Consider the following 20071-nt stretch of genomic DNA (forward strand, 5'->3'; position numbering starts at 1 on the left):
ATTCCAGTCATCACAACCTCCCTCTGATCCATGCATTTTTGGGAATCCCCCCCTTGTGGAGTCTTAGTAAACTATGTAAATGATAATATACAATATAGTAAAACAACAGCATTCACATAGTATATCCAGAGAAATGACTCTGTGCTAACTCTTACCTTCCACATGATTAAAATCCCATTATCCACAAACAAAGTGAAAAAAAAAAAGAAGAGGAAGAGAGAACCGGTCAGCGGAGAGAGGCGAGCTATCTTTGGCCGTGTCCCGATTTCCCCCAAAAAAGTGCAGGAAGCCAGCGAGGGAGGTTGAGTAGGAAGCCACGAAAGCAAACCAACTTCAGACGCAGCGTCCCTGTATCATCACCTCTCCTGACATATTCGCTGCCCTGCCTGTGTGCAAGCTTTTCCATCCTGACCCGGCCGAGCGAGGAGGAGAGAGATAGAGCCCCCCCCCCCACCCCCCTTCTCTGCTCCACACTCGAAACCCCGCCCACCTCTATTCAAATCCGCCCACGGGCCAATGGCAGGAGGGGGAGGAGGCGGGGTTTGCAGCCGTGTGAGCGTGTAGTCAGATGTTTTTTTTTGTGTGTGTGTGTGCATGGGTGTCTTTGGGCATGGAGCTGCATCATGCTCTGTGGATTTCACTCTTGGCCTTGATCCGCTCAGCTGTACAGTGCAGTTAAAACAACAGGCTTACGTTACACTTCCTCTGTTATTGAGGCCGAGATCTGGAAGGGACAACCGACAACTTGGGCTGCAACTCATTTGTCGGTTTGGCAAAAGGGAAAGGCTGTGATTTTTGAGGGGATTTTTTTTTTTTTTTTTTTGTGGCCCCAAAGGCATCCGCTTCTTCTGACATCTACTTTTCCATTTTAGATGAAAATTTGAAGAACTCTTCACTCATCCAGTTCTAAACAGATTCACAAATTGTAGGTTGGGTCCCAAATGAAAAGATACCGAAAAAGGAACTGTGAAATTTAAACAATAATAGCCTTTAAAGCAGATCTGTGTCCATGGAAAAGGTGCCAAAACTAACCAAAAGTACAAACAGAAGCAGAAAGTGTGCTCCAATGGAATAAGTTATTTTCCAGAGAGACAAATTGTCTGGTTTTGTGGTTTCCACGCATGTATTGTCCAATTACAAAAGTGATTTTTGTCATCTTGATCTTGAAAGAAGTAGACGAAAGTAGACGAATATACTTTGTGGACATACATCTGGACAAAATATTAGTTATCTTTCATATGCCGTAATAAAGAAATGACTTTTATACATGGGAGTTCCTCGAAACTTCTCTCTTTTTGTCATATTAGTTATTTAGTTTGGTTTAACACATCTAGGGCTAGGTACCATTCGTTTTTTTCCCGATACCGGAACTTTAACGATACTTGGTTTTCGATACTGATAGCTGAACGATACTTTTTTCGATACCTATGCTAAATTACTTGTCATATAGAACCATACAACAGATTTATAAGGTTAATTTATTCAAATTCTCTTACATTGATATATTTTTTTTGAGGTGGAACAACCAATAAACTTCCTTTAAAGACAATAGGGCAGAAAAAACAAAAAAATTCCTTATTTTTTCCCCAATTTCTAACAATTTGTTTCCCTATTTTATGCCTAAACTTTTCCACGTTTTTGTTCCCCTGTTTGTTTGTTTTTTTTGGGGCGGGGGTTCAGTATTGTCCCAAATTTCGCCCTTTTCTTCAAATCTTTTTCAACTCGTGTTTCACTTTTTAATATGATGACCAACAGCATCAAAACTCGACTTTATTCAGTACCAGCTTTCGATACTTTGATTCTATCGATGCCAGTAGGACCTAAACCCTTTATTTCGATACCAGACTTGCATCGTTTAACAGTACCCAGCCCTATACAGTACATGACATTGTTACTTTGTTCCACCACCAGTATTGGCCGACTTTTCCCGATACACCACTACTAACTGTGTAACGTCTCCCCCTACGCACCCTCCTTCCACCTGCTTTGAAAACTTCACCTGTTTTTTCCACTCCTCAGCACCCTACAGCCGACCCCCTCCCTGTTTTTGATGTGTCCCACCAGGAAAGCAGCTTAAATTAATCTCCGAGATGCAAGTCAGTTATTTGCACACCCACACGCCGCAATGGACATCTTTGATCTGGATATCTCACCGTTTAATATTATGGCTAAATATAGTGCATTCGAAAGCTACAATCATCCACGTAGGTATATCCAGCCGTCCTCCCTGTTCTAATAATTACAAGACGAGCTTTGGAGTCTGCCTTCTCATTGGAGGCTATAGACTCCACATAATCCTTAACATTTTGCCCCAGAGGAATGAGTACTTTGCAGGGGAAGTGAAGAACAAGACTTTGCAAGACGATGGGAATTATCTCAGTCTTGTGGTGGATAAAGCTACATTTGAAAGTCTGCACCACAATAAAATCATGCACCGGTTGCTATTAGACTTCTGGATTGAGTAAGATGTACTTGAAATAGGTCAACTACTCCTTCTAGCCAAACTTTGGACCACAAGCCAAGTTTTCTGAGTGACTCTTGGGGAACAGCATTCACAAGGCTTCGAGCGTTTTATAGAGATTCCAATTAGATAAAGTGTTCTGGAGGTCAAACGAAGCACCCTCAAGTCACAAGTGAAAGAGTTGTTTACTTCTATGGACTCCTTTTCACCGAGTTAATTTAACTCCTTTGCTATGTCACTTAAAGAGATGTGACTTGCCATTAAACAGGCGCAAGGGCGTGATGTATAGATGCCCGAAGCATTCCTGAGTGTGGGGAGACATGGGGGCTGTGCGCAAGTCAACGGACGTCTTCGGCAAATCCAAGTGGTTCTGGCTCCGTCAAGCAACAATTACTGGTTGTTCAAGACGTCTAGTCTAGTGGTTGGACTGGGATGAGACAAAGAGTGGGCCTAGCATTTTGGAAGCAGAGAAAAGGTTTCCATCTTGGTAAGCAGTGACTTGGTAAAGCGTAAGAGTTTCTATGTAGATTAGTGTAGTTACTAGTTTCCAAGCAGAAATCACAATATCATATAATTGACTATACTGTAGCAAAAACTAAGTTGGTGATATTGTTGTTGTTGTTTTTTTACCTTAAAGGGGGGGTATTATGCAAAATCGACTTTTTCAAGCTTTACATCATGTTATTATGTCATTCCCTCATTAAAAACATGCCTGAAGTGTTGCCTTGGCACATTCACGTATTTTTGAGTAATCTGTAAAAACTCTGATGGCGGCCATTTTAGAAATAGGTTTGCCTGAGTCCTCCTAGGAACGCCCCCACCTCCTGGAGACGCCTCCGAGCTTTCGTCACCAGCCAAGTAACCAACCACTGCTCCCCAGCAGAAAGGGTCAGAGGTTCTTAAAGAGACAGAGGCCTATTTCAAGACATTCGGTAGCCATTTTGAGAGAGCAATTTTATACAAGGCAGTTTTTCTAATTTACTGCATTTACAGACTAACAGAAGGTTTCGTCATCGTTGTAGTGTGCTATAGACTGGTGCTATTTGATTTAAAAAAGCATAATACCCCCTCTTTAACGAGACCTTCTTAAACATCCTACGGGAACACAGAAGGGACAACTGAAGACTTTCCATCTTGTTCATCCCTTGGCAGCTGACACTCTCAAAAACCCAACTTTCCGAACGCTTTTATGGTGATGTATTTATAGATTTTCCAGTGGAGATGATCCAGAAATTCTCTTAAGTTTCACAGAGGAACATTTGCCAACCACTTAATTCAGTCATCCACTTTTCCTCAGAGCAAGCAGCTAAAATATGCCCTTCGCTGCAGTGTTGTCTTAACGCCTGTCACCTTGAACTGCTTGTCCTACTCTAGCCCCTGGTAATGTTCTGTCTAGGCTGCCATGACACACGCTTCAAATTCAAGTTTTTAATAGCCATAATAAAACAGCGGAAACATTTGCTCTGCACTGGGAGTGTGGTTGTTTTGTGGAGGACATTAATAGCTTTATAATGATGCAGTTGGGGTTTGCATAGCTGAGGCACAAACAACAGATTTGACTGATTATGTGTGCATCAATAAATGTTTTGTGCAAGGAAAAACAAAATGACTTGTCCAGTTTAGGCTGTCTTAAAAAAAGAAGTACATTTCAGAAAGACCTTCTTCAGTATATTAGGTCATTGAAATTAATGATAACTTGGCGATAGATTGCACAGTCCAAGTTTGATTTGTCCTGTGGGGTTCCCCAGGGATCAGTCCTAGGACCTCTCTTATTCAATCTATACATATTTCTGTTGGGACTTTCTTTTGCTAACCTCAGACAAAATTGAAATCTTTGGCCTGCACAAAGTCTCTCCCTTTAAAATTGAAGAATCAGGTGTATCAGGTATGGATTGATTTCATCTACCCTCTTGTTGTAATTGTATGTAACTGTGAAGTACATTGAATTGCCTTGTGTATGAACTGTGCTCTACTAATACTTGCCTTGCCTTTAGATGTGAATGTATGTGCTTCAAAGGCCACACTTTAGTTGCTTTCTTCTCCAAACTTGACACAAGAAGTCAGGAGTTTACCGCATGAGACATATGCAACTTCGGTCTGAACAAAGTAATGACACAGACTCCACTCTCCAACCCAAATGTTGTTTTTGCGCCTGCTCGTAAAATATGCCCTGTTCTCAGAGTTTAGAGGCTTTTTATTTTTAACAAGGCGGAATGGGAGGAATGCAGCAGTCCCTCCTTCTCTCTCTCTGGGTGAGACTGTGGAGGGATAAACCATGACGGGGTTACGACCGCGACCTTTGGACCAGCGCACCATGGGTATCGTCCCATTGATGGAGGGGAGCTGTGTTTTACAATGCATGGCAATTCGGTTCTTTGGTTAAACGAAAAACACAACTGTGGCATTTGACACAGCCATATAAACATCCTTTTCCCACAGATCTTCAAAGCTCGCCTTTCAACGAACGCTACTGGAGGAGCATATCCTAGAAACTATGGGCCTTTGTAGGGATACATACCGGATTATGATCCCTTAATCCCCATTGATAGGAAGAAGCTAGAAAGAGTGTGGCTTAACTTAAAATAACACTCAGATATGCAGAGAACATAATCAAAGTTAGAGAGTTACACAGGTAGATTTGAAGCACGAGTTGCTATCTGCCATTTTTGTAATGTAATAGTTGCTCATGGGGTAAAAAGAACGTTTCTTGATTGAAATTCCATGCAGTTGTTGACATGACATACTGACATACATTACCATAGCCTTTACGGGATTTTGCCCAAAAATCTGATGGAGTCTTCTCATCTCAGTAAGCCTACATACATTCATTACATACATTTAAAGAGTTCAAACAGTGCATTAGTGTTCCTAGGCAGCTTTACAGCTTGGATATATGGTCTCTTTAAACCCTCCTATGTCACTGATCACTATCTTGAAAGCTATAGGCTATGCATTCTGTTAGCATGACGTCGTAAGACATTTTATCTCCCTTCCGAAGAATCTCATAACTATTGCTTAGCCCCCAAAACAACGTTTTCTGATCCATCTTTCCGAAACATCTTGAACATCTTCACAGCTTGCAAACACTTTAACACGTGTACCCTCATAGCTGACCTTTGAACTTGTGGTTGAGGTCACTTAGGAGCTGGTTTTGATCAGGCCCGCAGAAGAGCCTTTGAAACATACTGATAGGAAGGAGGCTGCGAAAGATAAAGTAAAGACAGGACTTATTCTGAGCCAGTGTCTCTCCAAGCACCAAGCAATGACCTCCGCAAAAAGATCTAATCGCAGTTAGACTAATACACAACGAAAGCCTGGAAGAGGTTTTGAAAGGAGGACAAGACGAACTGATTAAAAGATGGAGAGAGATTGTCTGGCTTGTGCAATGTGGTCAAAAATTCCCGAAAAGCAAGTACACAATATCCCCGTATTAAACGAGCATTGAAAATTTCCCAGAATATTTTGGAAGTTTGAAGCATGCTTAACCAACTGGGATTTGTAGGAGTGGACTTGAAAATACAAATCATATTTTGTGGTTGCGACGTTCCTGCCAAACTATGAAGTATCCCTCGCCAAAAACGTCTTATTCTTAAGCCTGATGCATAGCTTTGAGTGTTGCACTATTGTGAAGCGCGATGGGAATAGGGAGTAGAAAGATTTATGGAGAAGACGTAAGATTTTGTCAAGCAAAGGTGAGGCCAGAAACAAATGATTGTATCATTTCTTTGGAAAGGCAACTGATGCAACATTGTTCTTGTGAAACCAGACACTTGGATTCGTCTTTGTTCTGACTGTACAATTTTAAACAACTTCTAGCCTTTAATAAAGACTGAAAGGTCAGGGCAGCTTGACTTCAGGAACAATGTCCTAGATTTCGCTTCCATACTTTGGACTCCGAGGCCACCCATACAGTACACATTGCAGATGTTCCACCGATGCATTTTTTCAGCTTAAACCCTCATCCTCACGTTCCACTAGCTCTTCATGCTTGTGCACTCGCCCTGTGTTATTTCTGGAAGATCACCCACTCAGCTGGCAATGCCCTTCATGTATTCCAACGGCAACCAATGAAGCGCTAAGCAAATTCGAAGCCGCAGTTTAGTTTCAGATAACCGACCCGTTTTGCTTATACATGCCCCGGAAAGTTTATACACACACGGGCTCCTACTCATCGGAACAGTCCAGTTCAGTGGATGCGTGGGGGCGTGAGCAATCAGGTCTGTCGTCGCAAATAGGACTCAAGCGGCGATCCCTGAGGTACGTTTGGAAAAGTACACAGCGTGTCTAAAAAGGGAGGCGACAGTTGTTTGCGGTCGGTGAGTCAGTGCCACAAATCGAGGTCGAGAGAGGAGCAGAAATATTGTGACGTGTATGTGTAGATGTTTTGAGATAGTAGTATTAAGGGCAGCAAGAGAAGTGAGGTCAGGGAGTGAGCTTAGGTGTTGTCAAAAGAGTGTCAGGAAAGGTGTTTTTTTATTTATTTTTTTGGTTTGTTTAGTAGAAGGTTACTGGTTTGGTCTCTTCTGTGTAAAGTTTACATGTACTGTAATTCTCACTCTCAACTGGTGTGACATGGTTGGCATGGCAACTGTCTCTTTCTGTCCATGTCCAATAAGGAAGTAAAATAATAAACTTCTTATGAGAAATGTCAAACCAAGGAACTCATTAAGGTAAAATTGAAAGTATAATTGTGTAATTCCTTAACGTGGTGGAGGGGTTTGAGCGCCCAAATGGCTTCGTGCCCCTGGTAGGGCATGGCAAGCAAGTCCTAGGTGACGGGTCAGACAAAGACCGGTTCAGAAGCCCCTTATGAGAGACCAACAGGCCCGGTTAGAACCATGAGGCCGTCCTTCTGTGGACCCACTACAGCTGCCCCCCGGCAACGGACAAGTGGACGATGGATGGATGAATGGATGGATGGATGGATGGATGGATGGATGGATGGATGGATGGATGGATGGATGGATGGATGGATGGATGGATGGTTTGTAGTCCTGGTTTATTGGAGTATTTACCCTGAAACTGGATTATTGGAGTCTCCATGTGGGACGATATGACCCGTACCTGACGTCCAACCTCCCTACGAAGAAGTTAATAAAACATTCATTCATAATTACTTTTGCCTATTTAATTTTCATGCCTCATATATGAATTTCAATTATTTACTTTCGCAATTTTACACGCATCAATTATAGATTTGTCAGGTTTCCACTTCCCCTCTTACTCACCCCCGCTGCCTAAAACGTGCCGCTCCACCAGCACCGAGAGGTCGTCTCCCGTCACCCGTACGAACACCAAACCCGGCGCAACATCACCGGGGCTTATGCTAATTGGGCTAAACAGTTACAGGCATGCCCGAATCAGTAAGATACCCATCCACACACACGGACACACACGCAGACAACATGCACGGGTGTCGGCCGGCATCATCATTAGCTGTCAGTTAGCCTAGCATGTCCTCAATCTGTCACCGGGGAGTCATGTCCCAACAGTAGCAACACCAGCCACAACACCATGACATACTTTAACATTAAAGCTAGACTAGTCTTTATCATTTCATTAGTTTTTAATTCATTCATTTATTCATGTTTACTTTTAAAGGATGAAAAGAGTGGCAGTAAATATCTAAAAAAGCTGCACAGATCCCCAGATTTAGGCTACATAAATATGCCGGTAGATGTGAGGTTTATTGGCTGTGGCAGAGTGGTGCTTGGGAAAAAGGCAGCTCAGTTTTTGACAGTAGATCAGATATCTGTCTGTTGCTGTAAATGTGAGTATGTAACACAGAGGGTGGGTCTAAACTCCGGTCAGCATCTTTGACAAAATCATCTGAGCATTTGCTGTCAAAATCGCCTGCAATTTGGATCAACAAGACACAGCTCTATCTGTTCTATTTGTGTTGTCGGTTCACAGGGAATCTCAGACAAAGATATCTACTAGTGTAATACAGATACAGTACGTGAAATAGATTGCTTTTTAATTCAATTGCTTTTCTAAACATGTTAGTCCGCTATTAAGAGTCTGATAGTAAACATGTAGTGTCTCCTCCAGGGCTGCATGACATATTAACATCTTTATTTAGAAGTCGCAGTTTTCCTGAGTTGTGGGTATAAAGCACTAATTACTGGCAGTGTTGAGGTGTCGCGCTCCTCTCGGGTCGACTCTCTGGCGGTCATTCTAGTTTATATTCACACAACCACGCTATTTCAGGCTGTAGCATTATCTATAAATATTCTCACATGGAGCGCGGGGGAAGGTATAGCTGCCAGATTGCATTGTGGGTAATAAGGCCGCGATGATGCAGGGAAGTGTGAAGTCAAAAGCTGCTCGCACAATAAAGACAAAAGAAGGGATGAACTTAAGATCTTGACAGCAAGCAATGCAGTAAAGGGAGAGTATATATACAGACAGAAGGGGGCGTGGCCTCGCTGCCATTGAAAACTGAATATTTTGGGAAACACCATTTTGCACTCTTTTTAGCCGTTTGCTGCCGAAATATGAACTTATTTATCACATATAAATAAAGTCAAGTCTAAATCGGGTCCATATGGATGTTTATTCACAGCAGATTACTCTGTAGAAGCGAAAAACGGCAGTCGCAGCCAGTGCTAGCTAGCGTTAGCACGATGCTAACATGAGGCATCATGTTATTTATCATCTTTATTTAGTAGAAAACTATATTCATAATTCAGCATTTGTTAAAGTAGTTTTTGAATAATTAAATAAAATTAAAAAAACGTCCCGGGTTCGATTCCCACCAGGATGGGGTCTTTCTGTGTGGAGTTTGCATGTTCTCCCCGTGTCTGTGTAGGTTTCCTCCGGGTACTCTGGTTTCCCCTACCAATAAAAACATATACAATAGGTTCCCCTCTGGGGCCAGGACTCCCCTGATAAAGAGATTAATCTCCGTGGGATTTTCCTGGTTGAATAAAGGTCAAATAAATAAAGAAAAATGGGTGATTCCAGAGATGCCGTCTGTCTCTATGGTCGTCTCCCTCACTCTCACTCAACATATGTCGTACATTGTTGTTTTACGCACATACATATGTTTCCTAAAGAAAGTCTAGCATACACGTATTGTTTTTACTCAAGAATTATTTACTCGAGAATAGTGAGTATAGTTTTATGTACATGGGTGTTAGCTGCTTCACATCTATGTAGTTCACAATCCCCCGACCCCATAGACTCTAACAGCGTAGTAGTGAATGAGTACATGCATGTGCAAAGAAAAGACAATTATGACATCAATTATATATTGGGTTAGCTTGTAAATGACTTTTAACGTAAGCCAAGGCACTGAAGTGGCTTGTAGCTAATAGAGATTGAAAACCAAATGAATGTGTTGAGTGGCTTCAAAATATGTTCATAAAATACCTCTGTGGCCATTGTTGCATTACAAGTAATTCCTTATCATTAATTAAGAGGCAACATAATGTATAAGTAAGCTGTGTGGCTAATAGTAGTTGCTGTGTTATTTGCAGTACTATGATTGGTTTTACAACAGGCTTCCCTTGCTTTTGTTTTGAACTCATCTCTCGCCACAATCATTCAATCAACAAATCCTGAAACTCCTCCATCCCGGCGACCGTCACCTGCTGCGTGCGCTGTGACAAATTCATCACCTTTATACCGTAAGTATGAGCACAAATTAAAGTTCAACTGCGATTTAGAGCCCCCGAGGCGTCCACACTGTTATGCTACAGCCACAGAACGCCCTGCTGGGAAAAAAATGGACGTGTTCCCAGGTGCTCCGTGCCGCTGTGCCGCGCATGAATAACTTATAAGTAGAAAGTCAGGATTGGCGACCTCCCCTTCTCCTGCCTCAGCGGTGGGGCGCTCCTCGGAGTGTGTGCTTTAATGTAATGCAGTGGTTAATGTACCTGCCTTAGCCCGTGAGGAACAAGTGTGAAAAAAGTATTCTGATTTATGGCCTGTGGAGGAAGAGTTGACGTCGTATTTGGGTCTCAAAATAGTTTACTCAACCCTTTCTTTGTAAAACTACCTTCTTTGCTACGTTTCCCACGCGTTTGCAAAATTTGCAAGGACCGAACTATGCCAAACTTAAATGTCATTCTGTTTTTACCTTTAATTTTTAAGTATGATTGAACAAAACTTTTGCATTTTGTATGAGCGTCAGAGGTCGGAGCAGCGGTGGCAGGGCGGCGCTGTGAGAAGCATTGATAAATTTTAAATGAAATCTCAGTTAGATCATTAATGCTTTTAATTATTAGTGGACTTCTGCAGGTGTGACATTATCGACACCGAGGAGGCCACGGCTCGTTTCCAAGGAAGGGCAGTGGAGTTAAATGTATGTAAGAATGAGGTACTATGGTAGAACATGGGGCTGTGCAATTAATCGAAATTCGATTACAATTCCTATTTTTAAATGGTAAATGGTAAATGGTCTCAACTTATATAGCGCTTTTCCACCTACATTAGGCACTCAAAGCGCTTTACAGCAAGGATCCACTCACCCATTCATACACCAGTGTACGCAGACACTGGAGGCAAGGAGGGTGAAGTGTCTTGCCCAAGGACACAACGACAATGTGCACTTTCAGGAGGTGGGATTCGAACCCCCGACCTTCCGATCATGAGACGACCCGCTCTACCATCTGTGCCACTGTCGCCCCACTAAACGATTACAAAATTAGCATAATCGGACAACAAAACATTTTTTTTATTATTATTTTTTTTTATTTAATAATTTTTTTGCAAAGCAGACTTGCGCTGGCATTATTTCCCCTTCGCATTTCACGTGCCACGGCTCATGCTTTTGCCTGACATAAAAACAAACAGCGCTGTGTGATGATGTCATCAGGCCGCGCTGCTCGGTTTGCTTGCGCAGGTGTGAGGGCTGGCCAGCAGGGGGCAGGTGTGAAACAGAGACCTCTCCTAAATCGAGGCACACTTGAAATCATGTGTACTTTTATGACTGTTCAGAAAATAGCAGTTTTTTTTATTAATAAATATATGAATAAAATAAAGACTTTTTTTTAAGGCAACAAATAATCGTATTTTTTGTTCAATAATCGAGCAGCCCTAGTAGAACATTAAAGTATGTACTCCTATGTCCTACATGGACGCAAAGACAACCTTCTATATGTCAGTATTTTGGCAACGAATTGGGACAAAATCTAACCCGCAAATGTTTATGTGCGTTTGCTTACACGGGCACGCTTTCTGCGAATGATTTCGGGCCTCATTTGATCTGCCAGTTTCTCACTTCTTGTTGAAATGCTTTGAAAAGAAAAACAAAGACAGCAGCTTCAAAGTTAGTCCTTGCTCATATACAAACCGAGACGACAGAGAAGCCTCTTAACCGCCGGCTACTTTCTCGAATCCCAGCCTTTGGTCACATCTTACATGCATTGATTTTTGTGGTGGCGATTGGATTTTGATATTTTTCCTCAAGGTAGTGTATGTTCAACTTAATCAGACTTCTCGAAAAACAACAAGAAACTGACTTGAAAGGTCACCATTTATTATTGTTGCGCTGTCCTCAAGAACCTCCAAGTTTACAACACTTCATAGTCTACTGCTGTTAGTTTGTATCGACAGAAGCTGTGTAGCATTTTAGCACGACACGCCGCCGAGCATCCCAGGGGAGCGCCGCGTCTCAAAGCCGGTGACATTTGCCTCCAACATGGCCGCCTGCCCTCCCCCCTTTTTTCCCCTCTCTCTGTTTGGCCTTCGCTATTGAGCCACTGCCGTCCCCTCGGGCTGAGCCAACACCTCTCTCTTGTCTTCAAAACTTCTGCGCAGATAAATCCTGACCTCAAGGGGGCGATCAATACGCCGCCCACGGCCCTTTTACAAATAGAGGGACTTAGGGAGGTTGTGGCATTCCAAAACAAACCGATCCATAAGGCCATTAGCGGTATTCTATTACGTTATTGAAAGGGATTCTGAAGTTGCGTCGGTTGGGGGCCAAAGTTCTCTGTCCTGATTTGGTCTTCGGAGCCACATTTCCAACTTTAAAATTCTGCGCGTCATTGCATTTTCTCTCTCTTTTATCTTCTTTTTTCCGCGCAATCCATTCCCGGTCCTGTTTTCGACCACGTCCACGTTGGAAACAAACAAAAGGAGGAGGCTGATGAAGTGGTCCGGTGCTGTGGGGATTAATCACGGCGGCGGCACGTGTTGCAAGGATAAGCATTTCTTGAACTTTGGAAACACGGGAGGTGATTAAAGCGAGCAGCCGACCGCAACAGGATCATTTGTTACACCCGCAATCGCAGCTTATGTCACTGTATCCCACATAGAAAACATGTATACGTATATATAGATTTATACGGATGAAATGCTGGGCTCACAAGAAGAACACGGACTGAAATTGCAGCGTTGTGAAGGAGGTCAGATATGTATTGTTTGGTGCAGCCAGGTTGTGAAGTGCTTTGAAAGTGATGAGGACACTTGAAACATCTATACCGTGCAGGTCAAGGACAATTCCAGATGAATGAAGCACTTGCTAAGTTAACTGGCTTGCAGCAATATTCTAGCCTATAGCCGGTTTAAAGTTTATGGATCTTCCCTCAGTCTATCGCTCACTCTTCCGCCTCTACCCCTCGACTTTGATTATCTCCAAGCTTGACACATTTCCCCCCTAATTTCCCCCCTTGAACTCCACATCACGCAACACCCGGCATCCATCTCGCTCTCCCACTTTGTTCAGACAAGACAAACCCAATTAGTTTTGTTTACGTCGATCATAAACCAAAAATCCATGCTCCAATTTGTCAGCCTTCTCATCGCGAGTTTTCCTTCACTGTCACCCCGCCGGCCCGACACATCCTTCCGCGTGTTTCCCCCCTTTATGATCTGACCTGATTTATATTAGAACTGCTGAACAAGTCGGAGCCGCAATTTGTGAAGTCAGCCATAACCTGATAATGAATGGGTGCACAGTGGAATGCTTTGAGCCGGCGCTAACAAATCACTTCTCGCTGCACCTGGAACCTGCCACCGACAATTAGGAAAACACGGATTTCCCGGAACTATGATGTCATGACACCAATGGTAATTTTATCATTGGTGCAAGAAAATTTAGACTATGAGACTTCTGAAATTTAGGAGCTGTGTCTTAATACTTCTGCTGCTGATGCCATCAACTATTGCAATTTTTTGAACAATGGTGAGCTTAGTGCTAGTGCTCAGAGCTACTATAGTTTAACACAAAAAAAAAGCTGCCTAAGTGTTCTGCTCATGATTGCAAAATGCTCCCGGGCAGCGCTCACAGTTTGTGTATTCCAAGTGTGGGACGCGGGCATTGATTTCTGCCACTGCCCTGACAGTGACTCTGACTTTGGGATAATCAAGCAGCCAATTAATGCAGCGGCATCATGCACACAGGGCAACAGTGTTGATCAATAGCATACTGATGCAGGAGCAAAGATAATACGAGGGTTGGTGATTATGTGCGGAGAATGATCACTTGACACAAGTTTTTGGTGTGGACGGCGAGGTTTATAGAAAGGTAGATCAATAAAGTTTGTGAATAGTTTGACCTCCAGAACTGACATGATTTGGCAAAGCTTCTTGGTTATAAGAAGCTTTGTGTAAGCTCAAAGTGTCAGTTTTCATTGTGGGGCGATGGTGGAGCAGATAGTAGAGCGGGTTGTCTTGTGGTTCAAATCCCGCAGGTGCACACAGTTGTTGTGTCCTTGGGCAATGAGAAAGTGAATGGGTGACTGGTTCCTTGATGTAAAGCGCTTTGAATGCCTAAAAGAGGTAGAAAGGCGCAATATAAATGTTCCCTTGTCTGTACTGGGTTGTTGAGGACATTTGCCCTCTCACTTGAAGAGGCAACAAATGAACTTTTAACAGCATACTAAATATCGATCTAGTGTAGAAGGAAGGGAGTGGTACCATTATGTAAAAGCCTCCAACGAGATATGTTTACAAAACATCATTGGTTCCGAACAAAGCAGTGTGAGGTGAGAGGTGAAATGTCTTCAACGGGAACAAAACCACGAATACATGACACCTTAAGAACTCTTGTCTACTAGAAAAGGAATACAGATAGAGATGTGTTCTTCTTTTCAGGTGCGTGAGAGGTGAAATGTCCTCAACAGGAACAAATCCCTAAATAGATGACACCTTAAAAACTCTTGTCTACCGTCTTGAACATAAAGTACCTGTTCCAAATGACGACTCTTTTAACTTTTGCTACCAAGGAACACACATAGAGATGTGTTCTTCTTTTCGAGAGTGTGAGAGGTGGAATGTCCTCAACAGGAACAAAACCCTAGATAGTTGACACCTAAAGAACTCTTGACTACAGTCTTCAACATATCTAGTACCTGTTCCAAATGACTACTCCTTCAACTTTTGCGACCAAGGAACACACCGAGATGTGTTCTTCTTTTCGAGACCTTATTTTAATTAGCTAAATCCACTGCCATAAATCCAAGCATCGCACCTCATTCAACAAGTCCCTATATTGTCCCGGATTCTTGGCTCAAAGAACAACCCACAGACAACAGCCAAAATCAAGATGGCCGCCGCTCTCAGCCCATTCTTGGTGGGACACAACGGGCCACTTGACAAGTTCACGCTCCATCTCATCTCCAAGTGTCTCTGGCTCCCTGGGCTTTTGTCAATGTGCGGATAAACACTCCGCCGCCGTGTTTGGTCACTCGTGGAACAAAACGGCCCATTCACGCCTTACCCAGTACCCCAAGGCCTAATAGTTAATCTCCTATCCCTCGATCCAAAAGTATTATTCTCCTTGGTTGTTGGTTTAAGACTTGAAAATGGGCGCGGGTCCAAAAGCAGGCGAGCAGAGGAGCGCAAAATGCCAAAGCTCATGAGAGAATGGGATTTTATAGCCGGTGTGTAAGAGTTTGGCAAGGCTTGAAAAAGATTGGATACACTGGCAGCGCGGGGTGCCGGGGCCTCCGAGTTTGAGTCCACGCTGAGAGCACAATATGGCACAAACGGCTGGTAAAACCGAGCACAGAGATGAGACAGAAAGACAGGAATGATGGATAAGCGTCTATAAAAGAAAATGGGATTAGTTTTTTTATGTGTAAGTGTACTTTTATGGTCGCGTACAGGGATTAATATTTATGACTGAAATAATATTAAAACAATGTTTGCAAAATGACTCAAGTAAAGTGTGTGTGTTTTTTTTTAAAGGGTTCCATTAAGTGCAACTAAAACGACCACGCACTGGGACAATGCATTATTTAGGCAGTTTGAAAGTTTATACTTAATAAAATTCATCCACTTACTATTTATGAGGAAAAAAGTCTTACGTTTTTGTTTTTCTTTCAGATTTTCCTCATCCCTTCCTTCCTAAGCCAAAACATTCATTAAACATTGAATCAAAAACAGTAATTGTACACCGTTTTTTCTTGGAAACAAGCGTTATTTCATTCTTTATTTACTTGTTCTACTTTTTACCAAGCAGTGCAGGTCACGTATAAGTATGGGTTAGTCAGAAAGGAAGAACATGATTAAAGTTTGCAACAGCATTTCACAAAACAACCAGATGCTGCAAACCTGGCCCATGTATTATTACTGTCAAACAAAGTGCAGTCTCTTCCTCTGTAGTCATTATGCAACATGTAAATATAGGACAAGGTATTGTTTGTCCACAGCAAAGACCTTCTTGCAGAATGAGCTTAATTACAGATATTTTGTCCTCAGAATAAGATTGAACAAAAAGGAAAATATATGATGATTCTGTATTTGGCAAGCACAGTCCGCACTCGCAATTTTGTCACAGTGGCAATTTTGTATCCTCAAACCACTCAGTTCTTCATCTCCTCACAGCCATGCCCACCAAACGCCTTCCTGCCTCCCCCAAAGAGCGCCCCTCCATGCGCAGGTTAGTGTCACGTCGAGCGACCCTCTGCCCCCACACACATTTGCGCTGCTTTTCACTTCATCTTAAGTCGGTGGCCACGGCTCCAGGTACCCATCTGTCACATCCCGAGACATCCACCAACACTCGCCTCTTTCCTTGTCAGCCCAGATAAGAAATCCGTGGAGAATCCTAAATGTGGACCAGGAATTTTGTAACAGCCCCCCCCCCCCCCCCCCAAGTGCACAACTCAAGAAGATGGTTTGGATTAAGGCGAGACACTGCAGGTGAATCGGGGAAAAAATTTTAATTTAGAGATATCAACCTGAAACTCTTGCACAACATTACTGATATAAATATGAGGAAAAAATGCATTGCAAGTTTTCTGTTGTTTTAGGTTTTCATCTAAAAATAAGGAATTTTGTGCATAAAAAAGCCTATTTCAGCGACTTCATAACAGATAGACCAAGATTTGAGCTTATGATTTTATTTTATTCACATCTTAGGAACAAAGATTTTCTCTGAGGGGATTGTGGATCTTGAATAAGCTAATAATACGTGAAAAAATCTGTAAAAAACTCAACTGTTGCCTTATTTTTTGGGTTCAAAGCTGAATAAATCATGCTGGGAGTTAGATATTAAAGTAGAAAAATCCCTCTGAAAAAAATCTAAAAAATCTTAAGTTCAAGACTGGAAAGGTTGGTGTCTACTTAAGTGACTTACTTAGTGGGGCTTAGTGGCAGCCCTTAAAGGAGCTAGATGCACGTTGGTCATTTTATGCTCACTACTGCCACCTCAGGTCTTATGCGTAACTGCAGCTTCTATATTAAGCTCGTGCATGACAGCACTTCGGACAGTCCAGGATTTTAGAGGCAGTTGTGGTGAACAGGTCAGGTCTCATTCTACACATTAGGACATTGCTGGAACATGTAGGGGGATGAAAATACATAATTTTAACCTTTTAAACTCGTATAGTCCCATTAAGTTTTGTACCAAGTGCAGGAGCTACACATTTCTTCACTTTTCTCTACCGGGTATCTCGCAGAAGGAAAAATACCATATTTGGGTTATAGCATCATCTATCTCAGACAAAACGTCATAAAATAAGCATTGCACAGGGTAAATTTGTCATTTTTATACTTTGATATAAAAACTAAGATGTAAAGGGTGGAAACTACAGTAGCAAAAAATCTCCACTTCAACCACTGCATGAAAATCAATACATCCACCCACCGTGTCTCACCTTAACTCTCTTTATCTTTTCCACTGAAAGACAAGGGCAGGGGTTACAGAACGATTACAGTTCTATAACGTTTGGAAAATGCTTTGGCCGAAAGATTGACAGCAATGAATTAACTGTTAACTACCTCTGACCAAATAAAGGTAGCCACAAAAACGCTCTAATTGACAGTGTGAGAGCGCGAACAAAGCCTTCTCCAGCACATCCCAAAGATTCTCAATGGGGTTAAGATCTGGACTCTTTGGCCACACAGTGTTACTGAACCCGGACCTGACCAGCTCCAGCAACCCCAGATCAGAACTGTTGGTTAAATCCAGATGGGGATTTGATTTTGGGCAGGGAGTGGACTATTTTTCCCAGTATAACTTAGCGAGATGGGGCCAACACTTTGCATGTGCCCTTCTCGCTGGATAATACATACAGTACGATGATCCGACCGAACCATGACTCATTGACATTGCACTTACAGAAGTTGCTGTGCATTCCTGCTTTTTACGTTTTCAATATTTCATGCCGGTGTGTGTTTACCAAGCCCTGTCGCAACTGTAAGTTCTAAAAGCCGTCCCTGATTTCCAAGCCTCGCAAAGAGCGGGAGATACGCTACAAGCTTAACGTTTCAATTACCGCCGCTAACAGGCAGTAAACACGCCATCGATTCTTGTGTCGCGGATGGCGCTTTGTGAACTTCTCCATAATAGATAAAGGCATATATACACTGTTTGTATTATTCATTGGCCGTGTCAGTTGTAATCCTCCTCACACACTTTGCTCCCGCTGAAGCATGGGAGGCAGCCGCGCAGACCTGAAGCGGATAAAAACTACTTATCATTGAAGGACTTTTTTTTTTAATCTTCACTCCCGAGCACAAAATTTGCATGTGTTTTACAGCCCAGTGGCACAAAAGTAAGAGAATGACTAATGTTGTTGAAGCCGGCAAGGGCCCAGATGAAAAATACTTCATTATGGGGCGAAATAATGATGTGTTTATGCAAAAAGCGGTAAGAGTTAATTGCAAGTCTCATTACTTAACCTAAGGAAGCTGCAAAATAACGTCAAAACTCACGAGCCTGTATTTGGGCCAGGTCCAAACTGAGGTAAATAAAGAGAATGGCATTGGAATCACAGTGCCTCCACTATTTGACATTACAACGTCTCTCCACTGTTTAATAATGTAATCTAAGTCTCGAAGCTTATTGGCTGGAGAATACCACATGGCAACGCAGTAATTATACCGGACTAAATGTCACCATACATTATGCATGACGTGCGCTGCAGTCAAGCATGAGTAATTATTGTGTTAGCGTGCTAGCCAGCGCAACAATGCTAATCAATCATCAGTTGCTTATTGAGCACGCCAACTTTACAATAACACACGATACATGAATTGAGCTGCTGTTGCCGTGAAAACCTTTTTTAAATGTTTTGTACAATTTCGAAAAACATTAAAATGAAGGTTTGTTTGTTTTTTTAAAGTCATAAATTACATTATTTTTGATGTGGCATGGACTGATGAAAATATGATCAATAGCCTTGTTTTGTCAGTGTTAGCAACTCGCCCTTGCTAGTGTTTGTAAATATGACAATGCTATTAAACACACATTAAAACCAGCTTACAATTTCATACACAGCTTCACCAAATAAAAAGAGTCAATAGTTACCATAAATCAATGTATTCAAGTTCCCGCGTTAAAAACACAGTACAGCCATGCGCTCAACTTTTTAACAATGAAATAAGATTACAGAATACAGCGTTAAGTCTACAACAAAAGCCACGCTTAAACAATAAACGCCGCATGCACGTGCTCCAAACTCCCACGCCTGGACCACATGGAGCAAAGCCCCCGACATACCCCCACCCACAGCTCTGACACGCAGCACGTGCAACTCAGAAGAAGAAGAAGAAGAAGAAGAAGAAGAAGAAGAAGAAGAAGAAGAAGAAGAAGAAGAAAGAGCAAGAATCAGCAAGTGCATAATAAACCACTAAAGGAACTGCCCTATAGTGAAAGTGAAGTCGTCAACAAAAGAAGCACTTACACACTCAAGAGCCCCCACATGGTCCTCCGACAGGGAAGAAGAGACGCGTGCTACGGATCAGGCAGGGGCGCAAAACAATAGAGTAACCTTGAAGAGATAGAATTGGATGAAGGGAGAGAGAGAGAGAGAGAGAGAGTGTGAGAGAGAGAAGTAGCGAGGGAGGGGTGAGGAGGTGAACGGGAGGACAGGAGCGAGCGATCCAAAAGCATCCACGCACCGCAAGGCAACAAGCAAATCATAACACTCCGGCGCGTCACCCCGCCTCCTCCTCTGCACGCGCTCCTCTCCTCTCCCCCCTACCCCACCCATCCCCACCCCCCCACTCCCTCTCCACATCGGCGCTGCCTGCCATGGGGTTTTGCGCTCGTCATGTGTTCGGGATCAGGCGAGCGGAGAGCGGGCGCGAAGTGGCGGGGTGGGGGGAGAGTTTACGCATGGCCCTGTAGAGTGTCCAGTGCGATGTTGTGGGGGAAAATGCACCTCCTTTGCTTCCGATATTGGACTTTAATCAGCTGCTAAGAGTCAA

The 20071-nt window shown here is 42.8% G+C and overlaps 1 protein-coding gene across 2 annotated transcripts in view; it reads right to left on the bottom strand.

Annotated features, from left to right (window-relative positions):
* The window catches only part of LOC306982060 (E3 ubiquitin-protein ligase Midline-1-like), a 55693-nt gene extending 36010 nt beyond the window's left edge, over positions 1 to 19683 (bottom strand). The window contains exon 1 of one of the 2 annotated variants that reach the window (XM_079581835.1): positions 19546 to 19683. The gene's annotated coding sequence lies outside the window, so the exon portion shown is untranslated. Of the gene's footprint in view, positions 1 to 155; positions 393 to 19545 lie in introns of those variants that run through there. The other variant, XM_079581834.1, reaches the window with a different exon arrangement.
* Positions 19684 to 20071: the final 388 nt, after the last annotated feature.

The sequence above is a fragment of the Gobius niger genome, assembly GCF_951799975.1.
Source record: "Gobius niger genome assembly, chromosome: 23".
Classification (NCBI taxonomy): Eukaryota; Metazoa; Chordata; class Actinopteri; order Gobiiformes; family Gobiidae; genus Gobius; species Gobius niger.